The sequence below is a fragment of the Crocodylus porosus genome, unplaced genomic scaffold (assembly GCF_001723895.1).
Source record: "Crocodylus porosus isolate Cpor-Errol unplaced genomic scaffold, CroPor_comp1, whole genome shotgun sequence".
Classification (NCBI taxonomy): domain Eukaryota; kingdom Metazoa; phylum Chordata; order Crocodylia; family Crocodylidae; genus Crocodylus; species Crocodylus porosus.
In genome coordinates, this window is record NW_017728906.1 from 101,094,317 (window position 1) to 101,108,965 (window position 14,649).

The window sequence follows — 14,649 nt, forward strand, 5'->3', positions numbered from 1 at the left end:
TGGTGCAAGTTCTCAAGGAATCTATTTCTAAGCACTTGGAGGATAAGAAAGCAATTAGGATCATTTAGCATGGATTCACCAAGGGCAAGTCATGCCCAACCAACTTGATTGCCTTCTATGATGAGATGACTGGCTCTGTGGAAGCAGGAAGAGCAGTGGCCATGACATACCTTATTTTAGCTAAGCTTTTGATACAGTCTCCCACATTCTCACAAGCCAGCTAAGGAAGTATGGTTTGGATGAATAGTCTGGAAGCTGGATAGAAAACTGGCTGGATCATTGGACTCAAAGGATAATAGTTAGTGGCTGTTGGCAGCCGGTGGAGTGTCCAAGGGGCTAGTTCTGGGGCCAGTTTTGTTCAATATCTTCATCAACAACCTGGAAGATGGGATGGAGTGCACCCTCAGCAAGTTGGCAGATGAAACCAAGTTGGGGGAAGAGTAGATATGCTGGGGGGTAGGGCTAGATTCAGAGAGACTGACAAATTGGGGAGTGGACCAAAAAATGGTATGAGGTTCAATAGGGACAAGTACAAAGTCCTGTACTTTGAAACAATCCCATGCATCAGCATAGGCTGGGGAACTAGCTAAGCAGTAACTCTGCAGAAAGCTAACTGTGCCCTTGTTGCAAAGAAGGATAACAGCATAGTGGACTGCATTAGTAGAAGCATTGCCAGCAGATTGAGAGAAGTGATTATTTCTCTCTATTCAGCCCTGGTGAGGACACATCTGGAGAACTGTGTTCAGTTTTTGGCCTCCCACTGCAGAAAACATGTGAACAAATTGGAGATCATCTGGTGGAGGGCAATGAAAATGGTTAGGGAGCTGGGGTACCCGATTTATGAAAAGCTGAGGTGAACTGGGCTTATTCAGTTTGGAGAAGAGAAGACTGAGAGGGGATTTAATAGCTGCCTTCCACTACCTGAAGGCTGGTTCCAAAGAGGATGGAGCTAAACTATTCTCAGTGGTGGCAGATGATAGAACAAGGAGCAATGGTCTCAAGTTTCAGCAAAGGAAATTTAGGTTTGATATTAGGAAGGACTGTATCACTAGGAGGGTAGTAAAACACTAGAACAGGATACCCAGAGAAGCTGTGCTATGGGTGGGATGATCATGCTGGGGATGATCCTGCTTTGAGTAATGGACTGGACTAAATGACCTCCTGAGGTCCTTTCCAAGCCTAATTTTCTATGATTCTATGATTTGGGTGACAACAAATGTACTGTGTCCTGCAAGTTCTCTCAGCAGCCCAATTCTTTATTAAGGCAGCTGACTTACATTGTGGTCTATGGCCCTGTGATTTACTTATGGAGACGATTTTATTCACCGCTTTAGCTCAACTCTGCTTACAAATTCTTGAGTTGTCCAAAGCTTTCCTTTCCCCCTTTTTTCCTTGAAAGACTTCTTGCACATTGTAGTCAGGTCACTGGTAAACACTTTCATTTTTCATGCCAGCCCAAATAGAGTCTCTTAAGTAGACTTCACAGTCTTCCCAGATACTTTGCAACTGTTTTCCAAGAAAAGATTTTATCTCTAGCTGAAGATTATTTCTCAGATCTTTCTAAGATGCTTCCAACTATTATTTTAATTCCTTTTTTAAAGCCTGCATCTTTTTGTTTTTGTCTTTTTAAATTAATTTTGTCCATCTTTAACTTCAGCAAGCAGGCCTCCATGTCCACAATTTCTTTCCTTGGAAAATTGACAGATATATTACTCCTTCTGATCCAGGTAGTTAGCTAAAAATGTACTGCCTTCTCCTGCTCACTTAGAAGGAAAAACCAATGATAGAACCAATTATTTTTGAAGCAATTCTCTTGATTTGCAAAGAATGTACAAAATCCTGTTTTCCTAAAGTCAGGAGAAGAAACTGGCTTTTCCAATCCTCTTTAAAGCATTGATAGCTACCCCTCACCATGCCTCCTCCCAATGCCCCCCTCTCTCCACTCCTGTTCCCCCTGCCAAAAAAATATTAACACTGTCAGGTAAACACTTCCAGATTCTGCTGTCAACTGTACTCTTTCTTTCTGTTTCTTCAAGGTTTGTTTTTTGCCTGTCTTTAACAGACATACACATATTCACAAAACAAGATTAATTGAAACCCATTCCCCTGATCTGTGTTTTTATTTAGGGTGATAGCATAAAACTGTTTTGTACTGAGATCCTATTTTATCAGCTCTATGATTCTCCAGGAAGGCATAGTTGTTTCTTGCAACTATTTAAAATGAAGGGTGACAATTATGCCTAGCCCATAACATTATTTTTAGTGCTGTTTGCAAAGACACAGTAAAAAGGAGAACCAAAGAAGTCTAAATATGGTAATATTGCCTTTTAATCACACTGGGCTGGTGAAGACATTTTGAAAGGTGGAAAGCCTAAAATTGGACTTTGCAGTTTTTTGTTTCTGTTTGCAAGGAAGCACATCTTTTATGACATCCCTCCTCTCTAGCTGCCATCTTCACAAAGGAAAAAGGTACTGAATTATGCAGGAATTCTGTTGTCAGGAATGGTCATGGAACACAATTATTGCAGATTTCAATGCAGAACCTTTTGAAAAGAATTGGAGCTACTAAAATTAAGATTGCTGTGAAGAAGTGGATTCTCTGTTCCATTTGTAATTTTGTGCAGCATAGAAAGTCAATTCTTTTTATTATTATTATTTTTGTTAGGAAAATCTGTTCCAGGAATCTGAAGAAATAGTGAAAGGTTATTGCAGGCACTTGAAGAAATATTTCTTTTTCTTTCTCTTGTACAGTTGCTTTAGTAGAACAGCAGCATCTTAAAAAATAAGTAGCTAGAGAACAGTTTGGCACAAATAAGCCTCAAATCATGGACAACTATGCTATACAACAAAGAAGCACATTTCAAAAGGAAATTATAATTATTCTCTTTTTACAAGCTAGACAGTTGTGCTGCTGAAACACCAAGGCTTTTAAGTGGGAGCTAAATTAATCTTTATTAATCCTTGTTATCATGATTGCATAATGTCTGGATTTGAATGTCTGATGTGCAGCTCTCTGTTTCCTGCTTCTCTGGCAATCAGAAGTGTGAAAATAAACCCTACACTTTAAAAGAAACACTTGGTTTGAAAAAATAGATATAATCATCTGTACTCTTTAAAAAAAAGTTTTACTTCACACAAGAATAAATATACAGCATGTCAAAGTTTCAGACTTGCTATTTTATGTTAAAATATGCACTGCTACATGTCAGGGCTGTGAAAATGGGAGGTAAAACAAGTAGGCAGTTGGCCAAATAGGTGTAGCAGGATTTTTTCCATTAGTATTTTTATTTTTTGAGAATATCACTCCTACAGCTTAATTATTACATTTAAACCACCCTCTAAAAAGGCTGATGTGTGCCCACTGAAACTTCAAATGGAACTAATTAATGAGCAGGAACAGCGTCGGAAAACAAAAATAGGTTTGGCTTTGGTTCTTCTTGTACTTTTTATAAGCTTGCAGAAACAGCTGTAGAAATGAGCCATAACTCAAGTAACTGATTTCAAACAAGAGGCAGTAATGCTTTCTTCAGAAACATCATTAACTTAGAGTTAAATTTTCATTAACTGTACCATTGTGAACTTAACTGCTGAAGGGAAAAAAAAAAGGTCTAACTTTGTTGCAAACATGCCTTGCCTAATAGAGCTTAAAAACACTACTCAGTTGAGTACATTTCTTGCTTAAGATTATTAACTCTAAACTATGTGTGCCTAATTTATGTTAAAAATGAGTGCGAGAGAATTCCCTGGTTTTTGACTGTTGGCATTGTTTAAAATAGTATTAGTAGGTAATTTAAATGTCCTTAATTTAGCTTTAATTCCTTTTAATATCAAAACATTAATGTTTTATACATTTTGAATTCATCTTCCCTTTTCTAAATTGTTCTCTCATAGCTATCTTCATATTAAGGATTGAAACAATTTATGAACAAGATTTTAAAGTGCTTACCACCCAATGCATTGTGAATGCCTCCGGAAAATCTTGCTGCCTACTTTGCTGTTTAAATAAAAAGTGAACCCTTTTCAAAAACTGCTGTTTAATGACTCTGACAGTACCTTTATTAAGTATAATTGTTCATTTTAATGTTTTGTTAATGAAGAGCTACATGGTGGAACTTGAAACAATACTTCAGACCAGACTAAATTCCTCATATCTAAGTCTGGAGCTATTCCTCGTGATATCTAACCCTAGTAACAGAAGCAATAGGGATATCCAGGATAAATGAGTGAGGAGAAGTTGGGGTAAGAAGACTGCTGGAAAATGCAGCCCATCCGCATAACCAATGAAATAGCGATTTCATATAAATGAAATGGGGCTTTAAGACACATTAATTGTCCTACAGACACTTCTACATATGCCTGAAATAGAGGACTCCACAATTCCGTACTATCTTGCTATCAGAAAAATACAGATTGGAAAAGATGGGAAATCATGTGGTATCTCTAGAATGTTTTACAGAATTTGTAGTTTGAATGACTTAACCTGTCATACACTTTATAGTGGACAAATGTCAAATCCTCTCAGGAAAAAGAAAAATAGAGCACACTTTAATAAGAATTTCATGACATTTCCCCATTTCTTAATGGATTTTCCATTTTAAGAGTGCCAAACAAAAACTTCTAGGATGGAGTAAGAACTTGACCATGCTATAAAACAATGTTTTATAATCCTTTTTTCATATTTTGGTAACTTTACCTTGAGTTTGTCTTGATATACCCAACCCAAACAAATATCCATACAATTTTAAGGCAGAGCAAAGTTTCACTGTTAACTCCTGGAACTAAAAAATAAGCACTGCACCTTTAAGTCTTATTGTTTTCATCTTTAAAATAAGAACAAAAACTTTAAAAGGTTACTTTACACCTTTTGTTTCTGTAAATGTGATTCTCTTCCTGCAGCTATGCTTTCACATTGCATATCTGAAAACTTGACATATGTCTTGCTAAGAACAAGAAGATTAAAGTGCCTTCCTTTTCCTCTGTTTTCCTGACAATTAATCCTACACTGCCTCTAGATCTGGAATATGTACTTTGCTTCATATTGCTCTTTGAACTTGGTGGTGATTGATCTATTGCACTTAAACTTTGAACTCTTAATATTATCAGGTCACCTTATAGCTGACAATGGGGAGCAGAGAGGGGAGGGTGTTGTGATCATCATTAACAAAGAAATCCTATGCATAGATCTTTGATCCAAGAGAAGCTGAAAACTATGGCTTTTGAAATGACTACTTATACCCTCCAAACCAAATTATAATAGTTCCCACAATATTTATCATGCTGTAGACAAGGAATTATGTGTAACTGGTTTGTTGACAATGCATTTCATGTGTAATTGCTGATCTGATAACTCTGTTGTACAAATATCATGATAGCAGAACATCAACTTGAAAATGACTTTTAATTTTGGAAAGTAAACTTGGAGCTTAGAGCTGCTTAGAGATTTTTGTAGAAGGAAGGACTTCAACTTTTAACTACTTTACTCAGGAGTTCGGGGCAAAAAAGTTGGCCCCTCTAGGGTCCAGGTCCAATATACAAAGCAAAGACAAACAAATTTCCATCAAACCAAGGGTACCATGTCATTAAATTCATAACATCACATGGTGACAGACACCTTTGCTGTACTACACATCATGCCTAACATGCCACTATGTGGTCAGGACACAGGCACACAGTCGTGCAGACCAAGGCCCTCTATAAACAAACGATTCCTACCCTGCTCTATCCAATCATACAAGTGACACCTTCAACTTCCTAGACACACAAAAAAGGAAACAGTAGTCCAGTGAGGGCCCAGGGCATGGCATGAGCTGGGAGTCACAGTCCAACACCAAGCCTGCCCAGTCACCCGAACCAGTCATGACATCAGACTACATATTGAAGACTCCCGTCCTCCATGTGGCACAGTGCTCCCTCAAGGGCCCAGCATGCTCAAACTCCAGCAAGAAGAGCACCCACATCAGGAGGCCAAAAAGCCACATAGGGCATCATCTGAGCCAGTCCCAGCAAGCTGGTTGTGGTGGCTCTTGAGAACGGCCATCTTGGCCTGACCCAGGTGAAAATTGGCCAGGCAGACGGTGCCCTGCTGAGCTGCACGGTACAGGTAGGAGCACATGTAGGTGGTCTCCAAGAGGCTCCTGCCCAGAACTCAAGGGTGACAAAGAGCGGCTTCGTGTGGGGACAGCTGAGGAAGGCATGAAAGGTGTTCTCCTTAATGCCCCTGGGGCAGAAGGGTCAGACAGTCAAGGTGGCTGGGTGAAAGTGGAATGCAAATGTGCCACTGGCTAGGATGCTGTGCAGCAATGACCACTGCAGGTTGCCAGTCTTCTTGGCAGTTGGTGGCTTATACAATGTGCGCCAATCTGGGTGGGCCAATGGGGAATCTGGTGGCCCCAGGCACCATCGCCACAGTGTATCAGCACCTGGGCATGACAGTCATGAACCACCCAGGCATATAGGCTTCTATGCAACAGAAAAACAAAGGGGAAACCTGTGTCACTGCCAGGAGGCACAGGGAGCATCAGCTGGGTCCCAGGTTTACCAACCAGCTTGCTGGCCATGGCCAGGGTAACTGACAGTGCAGAAAAAGCCTTGCTTGTGGCGTCTGTGGTGTGGAGGACCCGGTGTGCCCAGAGGTGATCATCCAGAATGGTTGCTGCCTCTGGTGGGAGGGCAGCCTGGATGTTATGAAGGATATGGTGCATGCTGCAGATGAAGCACATGCCTAGCTGAGTGGTCAGGGACTCGGGCAAGAGCCAGGCTGACCAAGCAGGGTCAAGAAGATGGCTCAGGTGGAGAACACACACCTGGATGAGAATGGCCATGAGGTTGGCAGAGGCCAGGCTTGGCATGGGGCATCTCAGGGCTAGGTTGTGCACCAGGGGTTCCCTCAGCAGCTGCTCGTGGGAGTCAGTGGCGCCCATCCCAGAAAAAATCTACCAGGAGGCACTGGAGCCTCTTGAGCAGGTCTTGTGGTGGGTCGAGTACGGTGCACTGGTACCACAGGGTCATTGCTACCAGATTGTTCATAATAAGGACACATCCATGGTAGAAGAATGTGTCCCAGTTGTGTGTCATGAAGGTTGGTGGCCCTAGGAACAAAGCCAGTACCTTGAGGCCCTCACAAGGCCAGGTGAGGCCCCCTGGCTAATCTAGGGGGGGTCACATTGATCTATGCACCAACAGCATGGTATTACTCTTGGCCCAGTTGATATAGGTACATTCATAGGCTCACTGACAGTCTGTCAGGCCCAACGTGTCTTCTTGGGTGTTAAGGAATATGGTCAAGTTGTCTGCATATGCCAACAGCTGAAGCGGAGGGCCAATGGACAGGCCTGTGGCCGATGGCAAGGCCACACCACTCAGGTGGTGCTGCAGCACATGCCAGGGCATAGAGCATGCCCAACAGAGGGCAGCCCTGATGGATGACTCTGTGCATGGGAAATTGGGCACAGAGCATGTCATTCACCTTGGCCAGGCTGGAGGTGTCTTAATACAAGACCCAGAGTGCCCTGGGAGAGAGGGGCCCAAAGCCAAAGGCCTCCAGGGTCTAGAAGAGGTAGGAATGGCCCACCTGGTCGAAGGCCTTATCCTGATCCAGAGAGATGAGGCTGATGTCTAGGCCAAAGAGTTCACTGGCTGTGAGGAGGTCATGCAGCTGGAATAGGTTGTCTTGGATGGTCCTGCCTGGCATGCAGTAGCTCTGCTCAGGCCCAGTGACAGAGGCCATGATGGTACGGAGGTGGGTCGCCAGCGCTTTGGCCAGAAACTTGTAGTCCACGCACAGCAGGGAGACTGGCTAGAAGTTCTTAATGCAGCCAAGGTCTCCCTTCTTGGGCAGCAGTATGAGCACCACTTGGTGGCAGCTGATCGGCAGGACCTTGTCGGCAAGGCTCTCCTAGAAAACACGCAGGAGGCAGGGGCTGAGGAGAGGCCAAAAGGTCTTGTAGAACTTGGCAGGTAACCCGTTAAGGCCTGGGGGTTTGCCAAAAGTGAGGCCAGCTTCAGTGGATGCCAGTTCCTCCAGAGACAATTCCCACTTAAGCTTGCTGGCCTCCAGGGCACAGAGACATGGCAGGCCCTCATGGAGTTCCCGCATGGCATCAGATCAGGACAGCTCAGCTGCAAACAGGTCATGATAGCAGGCAACGGCATGCAAACGTACTTCACCCGGTTCTGTGATTACCTGACCCTTGGGGTCTTGAGGTGATCTAAGACTTTTCTCGCTGCCTGCCGTCACTCCAGGTTGAACAAGAAGTGTTTTTTTATCCATGTTGGAACAAATATAGTTTCATAGCATAGCGACTTCTACTATACAATAAAAGCTTCACTAGTTTATATATACTATTCTATGAAGTGGAACCCAAAATACACTATATAGTTATGATAGCATCCACAAAAAGTTTGAACCTTTGATTTGCTTTACTTATAAATACTCAAAATTGAAATGCTTGTTTCACTTTTATCCAAAGTATTTCAATTACTCTGGTTTGGGGAAGAGGTTTGGAAATTTTCCGCAGTAAGTTTTCTTGACATACTTCCAGAGTATCCTGCTTCCAGATGGGCCCATTTTAAGTTGGAGAAAAGACTTTCCTTCTGACATTTTGACAAGGCAAATATCCTGGAAGATTTCAAGATGAAAAGATGTTCAAAATAAAAAAGAAAAATCTAGGAAATACATCTCTCTTTAAACCCTCCTATAACACTCCTTTTGAGTATAACGTGAAATTTCAAACAGTCCTTATTTTATCAGAATATGAGCATGCATCTCTTTCATATACATAGAAAAAAGCACTACATTTTGAAAGTCTGGAGCTTGTTTGGTCCTTTCGATTATTTTCTAAGAACTGATTGTGCTTTGCTTTTTTCTATAACCAAGAATGAGTCAAGGGGGAAAAAAGCGCTCTATATTATTCATTATTTATTTATTATTGCATAATTACCACATGAATAAGAAAAAAAAAACTATGAACCCTAGAAATTGAAAGATATTTCTGGAGAAAACATATATTGGGTATTGACTCCTTTCCTCATCCAACCTGTGTTCACAGGTGGGGGCACTATTTGATCCATTGCTAATACTAGACAATCAAGTGGAGTCAATGTGAGGAAAAGTTTTTCACATGCAGCTTGCTCTGAAATGTCACCAATTACTCTCAGGATCTGGCTTCAGCACTCCATACATCTGTCCTCCAAACAGCACTACTGTAACTCACTATGCCTAAGGCTGAATGAGGACGCAGCATGGCGGACCTTGCTTTTGAACCTCCTTCCTGAGATGAGTTGCCTAAATGCACTACAAACCTGTATTCCATTCTTACTGTCAGTTCAAACCTGTCGTATCAATCATCATAATTATGAGTGAATCTGAACTTAAATTATACTTGTTATTGTTTCTCTTACTATGACTAGCATGGACATCTCTGTTCTTCTGAATGAGGCAACAAGGTCTAGAACAATGTACATGAAAGAAAGAGATGTGGTGTATGTTTGTGTGATCTAAGACATGTAGTTATCATGCAGCCTAGCTTGCATGATTAGTTCTGGGTAAAGGGGGTTAAGAAGCCGCGACATGATACTATGGAGAAAGGAGAAAACAAGACTACCCCGGCATAGTAACCACATTGGTACAGAGTTGTCAGGTTATAAGAAATTCTCAGACAATAGTTTCAGTATGCAAGGTACAATTGCTGCAGTAGGGAATATTCAAGGCCATTAACAGTCTTTATGAGTCTGTGGTGTGCACTGCTGGTTTTAGTTCACCTTCTCACACTTGCTTCTGGTAGGTGGTCTGCTCATATACTGAAGATGGCCTGTGATTTGCTCAACATAGATTTCCATTGACCATTGGATGCTCTCTCATTGCTTCTATCCAATGATCCAAGTGTCCCAATGATCAATACCTCCACTGTCACATCAAATCCCTTTTCCTTTAGGGTATCAACCAGTGGTCTGTATTTCAACAGCTTTCACCCCAAGGCTTAAACAAAAGCCGGCTATAAAACTTGATATTGAGTCTTTTTTTTTCTTATTTAGAGGCCCCTCATATTGTGAGGCCCAAAGCTGTATCTTAAGTAGCTTATGCCTAAATCCAGCACTGGACTGGTTGTAATTGGCTGTCAGAGCCTGGAATGGCATAGTTCATGACTACCCTCCCAAATGTTCGTGAGATGGCTTTTTCAAGTCAGTCCTGTATGGCACTGTGGTGGAGTTGCCACATTCTGACATGAGGCTTGGATCCATACAGGGGGTAGGGCAGGTTTTCCTTTCATAGCTACATCTCCAGCACCTCAGTGCCCATAGCACAGTGGTTCCCAAACTTTTTTTGCCGCAACCCGCTGCTGGGAGTGGAGTGCAGCAGCAGCGGCAGTGGCAGCCCAGGGGCAGGGCAGCTCCTAGCACATAGTGTGGCTCATTCTTTGTGTGCAGCGCCACTGGCATTGCCCCCTTAACCCTCATTTGGGTCGCAACTCCAGGTTGGGAACCTCTGCCATAGCAGATAATACAACTGATCAACTCACTAAGGAACTTAGCCCGGCCCTCGTTGGCTAACTATCCTCTGTTGACTTCACCCCAGGATTCATCTCTTTAAATAATATAATTTCATTAACAGAATCTTTTACATTGAGATGAAGAAAATAGCAGAAAACAACTATTGACGCCTCATATTGGATTTAATTTATCTTGCAATAATTGATATACTGTGGTAACAGCATTAAAGGAAATCAATGAGAGAAAGAGAAAGAGAGAGATAGAAAGTAACAGGTAAATGTTATCCATATTAAATCCTGGCTTATCAGTGATTATGTCATACTGGACTACAGTTCCTGCTGGGATCCTTTCTCCTTTTCTTCCTCAATATATACACAGCATAGAATCCCTTTTTTCTTTATCTTCTATTTATAGTTAACAGGCTCTTAATGTTAGCCGATTGGCCACTGATTCTCCTTAGTCAGCTTTCACAGAAGAAACCTTTGCCACTGACTTAAGGATGATGCTAACACACTTACAACCATTGCTATTCTAACAGGGAAGGAGAGTGTTTTAATGGGTTCAGCTCTTAAAGACAAAGTTATTGTAGGTAACATTATCTTGATCCTAGTGGTCTATTTTTGTAAGTTAAGGGTAGACCAATCTTTAAGGATTTATCTTGAAGTTGGGGACTAAAGCCTTAGCTGCAGCTGAAATATGCTTAGTTGAAAGGGAAAACCATTAGGAAAGGGTTCTTTCTACAGCTTGCCGATACTGAAAGAATCTGAAAGCCAGTCTGTCCATTGACATTGCAGCCTCTGTAACCAACAGCAGAAAGTATTCTTTGGGCAGCCATGGGTTGCTGGAGAACAGACATCTCAGATAAGCCTGACAGTTGCATAGAAGCCACTAATGTGGTTAAATGACCTCCAAAGATTCATTCAGACAAGGAGAATCTTCTACTTGCTAAATGTTATCCTTACTGCCCTTTTACATCAGCCAAGCAATACAAACAGGGACTTAGTGTGGTATGGAACCTATTCCCTGTTTTTTTCAAACATTATTCATCCTACCTTGCTAATACATATCTTGTTTACTACCCAATGTGATCATTTTTAGAAGATCTAAGTTTAATTCTAACCTTAACTTAGAAATCAGGAACAGCAACCTAAGTCCTCCAAAATCTTCTGGAGTGCCAAGTGTTATTTCTCCCTCCTATCACCTGTTTCTTCTTTGTTCATCAGTACCACTATGACATAAGGGGATAAGATTCTTCTGGTTGAGATACTTAAGATAGGGATATCAGGTGTTTTTCCTGAGGAAATCCATGGCAGAATCTGCAACAGAAAGCAATTATTTTATTCTCAGCATGGTCGTACATGAACCATAGCCACATTTTTATCCATTTCATACACAACAGTAGACAAAGTATATGGGAAAATTAGTGCAATGTTTGTTCAAAATTTGACATACCACAAGCAAGGACATTATCTTGGAGGTATTTTTGTAGCTCAAACCTCTAGTTCAAAGGATCTACATCCCAGTTGGTCAACTTTCTTTCAGAGGGTTCTTAAATAAGTTAAGGTTTTTAATTTTTTCCAGTGTGCTCTATGATTTTGTTTTCATTGACCATTAAAATGTTTCTATTGCACAGTTATACATTTTGGTTTTATTTTTCCTTCCACAAATCACATTTGTGTCCCCTGATTTAATGCATTTTAGTAATAAAGTAATGTGCTTAACATAAAGGAAAGTGTTCCTTATGATAGATGAGAAGTACAGCTTTTCATAGCTTCCTTTTTGTGTGTTCCAGTTCCAAGTAATTTAATTTTGTCCACATGTCTGTTATTCTGAGACTCAGCACTCATCATACTAAAGCTAAAGCTGGCTAACACTTTATTGCTTGTTCCAAAATTCTTTGAGAGTGAAAGCTTCTTTCATCTTCCTTCCCATCTGTACTGACTCACCTTCCACCTTTTCAAGCACTGTTATTATCTTGTTCACTTGACTTTTCCACATCAACTCTGACAGGAAGATAAAATCTCCAGCCCTACAGGACATGTCATTGCTTATGAAACATTTGTCCAAAAAGAATATAAATATGAATGATTAAGAAAAGAACCCTTTTTGAATAGTAAAGAAACTCCGAGGGACTAAAAGTACTACTCTTGTAGGATGAGAAAGGGCTTCAATATTGCAAACTTGATGTAGGTGATAGATTATGACTGTACACTGATATTCAGAGTATTACCGAGCCATTGTATATGGGCTATTAACAAAGGCTGGAATGAGGAAATTGGGAAGATATTCCTTAACTGAGAACACAGACAGTCTTCTTGTGTGTAGGAAGGGCAGTCATCTTCCCAACAACATGACCCACAAGCTAATGAATACTCAGGTAATTTGGACCACTATTAAATTTTGCCATGAAGGTGTTAATCTTAAATAAATAATTTCTCTTATCTAACATTAAGACAGGTTGACACAATTTGTATGGCTGTTATAGGAAAGAGGGGTTTAAAGCTCTAAAGAACCTTATTGTATATCTTAACAGTATATTAAAGATCTGGAAACAAGATCTCCACTGTCGTAGAATTGATACACGTTGCATTGGCAGTGTTAAATAGAGTGAATTCCAGTATGTAGAACTGGTATATAATCTCTTAAACGTCTCACCTTTCTTGCTACTAGAGAAGTCCAGAAAAAGCTTTGTGGCTAAAGAAAAATCAATATGTGGCCAGAAACCCCCTTTTTTCTTCCAAAACTTGGTGGCACTTTCATCTGTCTGTAGCCATTGTGGCTTGATGTAACTTATGCCCGACTTCCTGTCATGCTAATACAGGGTGATGGAAATGCCTATGCAGAGAGCAGCACCAGACTTAGGAAAATGCAATAGAGAGCTTTCAAGTCACTTCTGTGCAGATCCCCTTACTTGAATTTTGTGCTTTGTGACAAGTGACCTATTTATTTTTGGTGTGGCTGGTGAATGAGACAAGGCAGGAGAAGTAGTGTAGAGGGTTACTCCAGTTCATTTATAATCTAGATGAAAGGAGAAAATAAAATGCAAAATAAACCGCCTAAAAGTCTTTTAAATGCTTATTTGTAGAGTATTTAATTTTTAGCACTTAAGATATCTATTAGGCTTGCTATGTATTTTGCTTTCACAGCAATCTTAGAACGCCATTGTGCATATTCTCTTTGATTTTTCATTTCCTTATCATCCCAGCTTGCTTTAGGGAGTATACACAGTGGGCATATCTACACCTGCATTTAATCTCCATTCAGGTTACAGCACAATACAATAAGGTGCAATAAGATGTGGCTGGGACCGTGTTTACATGTGCACACCGTCAGGTGCAGATTTGCACCCAGTGGGAACATGCCAGTCCAGGGCTGATCCTGCCCTGCTCTGCCCCCCTGCAACATCCAGGAAAAGCTCCAGACTCCCTTGGGTGCCAGCCCAGGGGCTAGCAGGAGGCACAGGGACTGGTCCTGATGTGGACAGGACTGGGGGAGCTGTACTGACTGCTGGGGCAGCTGTTTCCGCGCCCTGTGTACATTAGGAGACAGCTGCCTTTACAGCCAGCACAGCACCCCCTGTATAAGGGCTTAGGCAGACAGCAGTGGCTCCTGCTGTCTGGACTAACCTGGTCTGCATCGATACATGGTCTATTGTGCATTACTTAATGTGCCATTTATCTAGTACCTCTATGTGTTGGTACTAGCAAATGGTGCATTAGGCTAATTTAATATGCGGTAAGTCCAGTGCATATATAGATGGTGATGCTTCACTGTGCAGTAAATTAGATTAGCTTAATGCACAGTAAAGTGCTTCATGTAGAGGCACCCAGAGGGCGTGTCCCCACAAGTAGGAAAATGCATTCCTCAGGGACAAATAGCAGTGGCATATATTTGTGCCACTGTTAGTTATCCCTAGGGAATGCCCCTGCATGTGTGCTCTGGCACATGGCATGTTGCTGCGGATGGGGCCAGCACCTGGCTAAGCCCAGTGACTTTTCCTGGGATTCTGGGGGCCTCCTGGGGCTCCAGCTGTCACAATCTAGGAGCACAGAGTCTGGTTGAAAGTTGGAGCATGACTTTGGCTGGCCAGGTTCTGGTTTCAGGTGCTACATGCTGCCACCATGTGTGCTGCCCCGCTTTTTTCTGGTGTGGGTTTTTTGA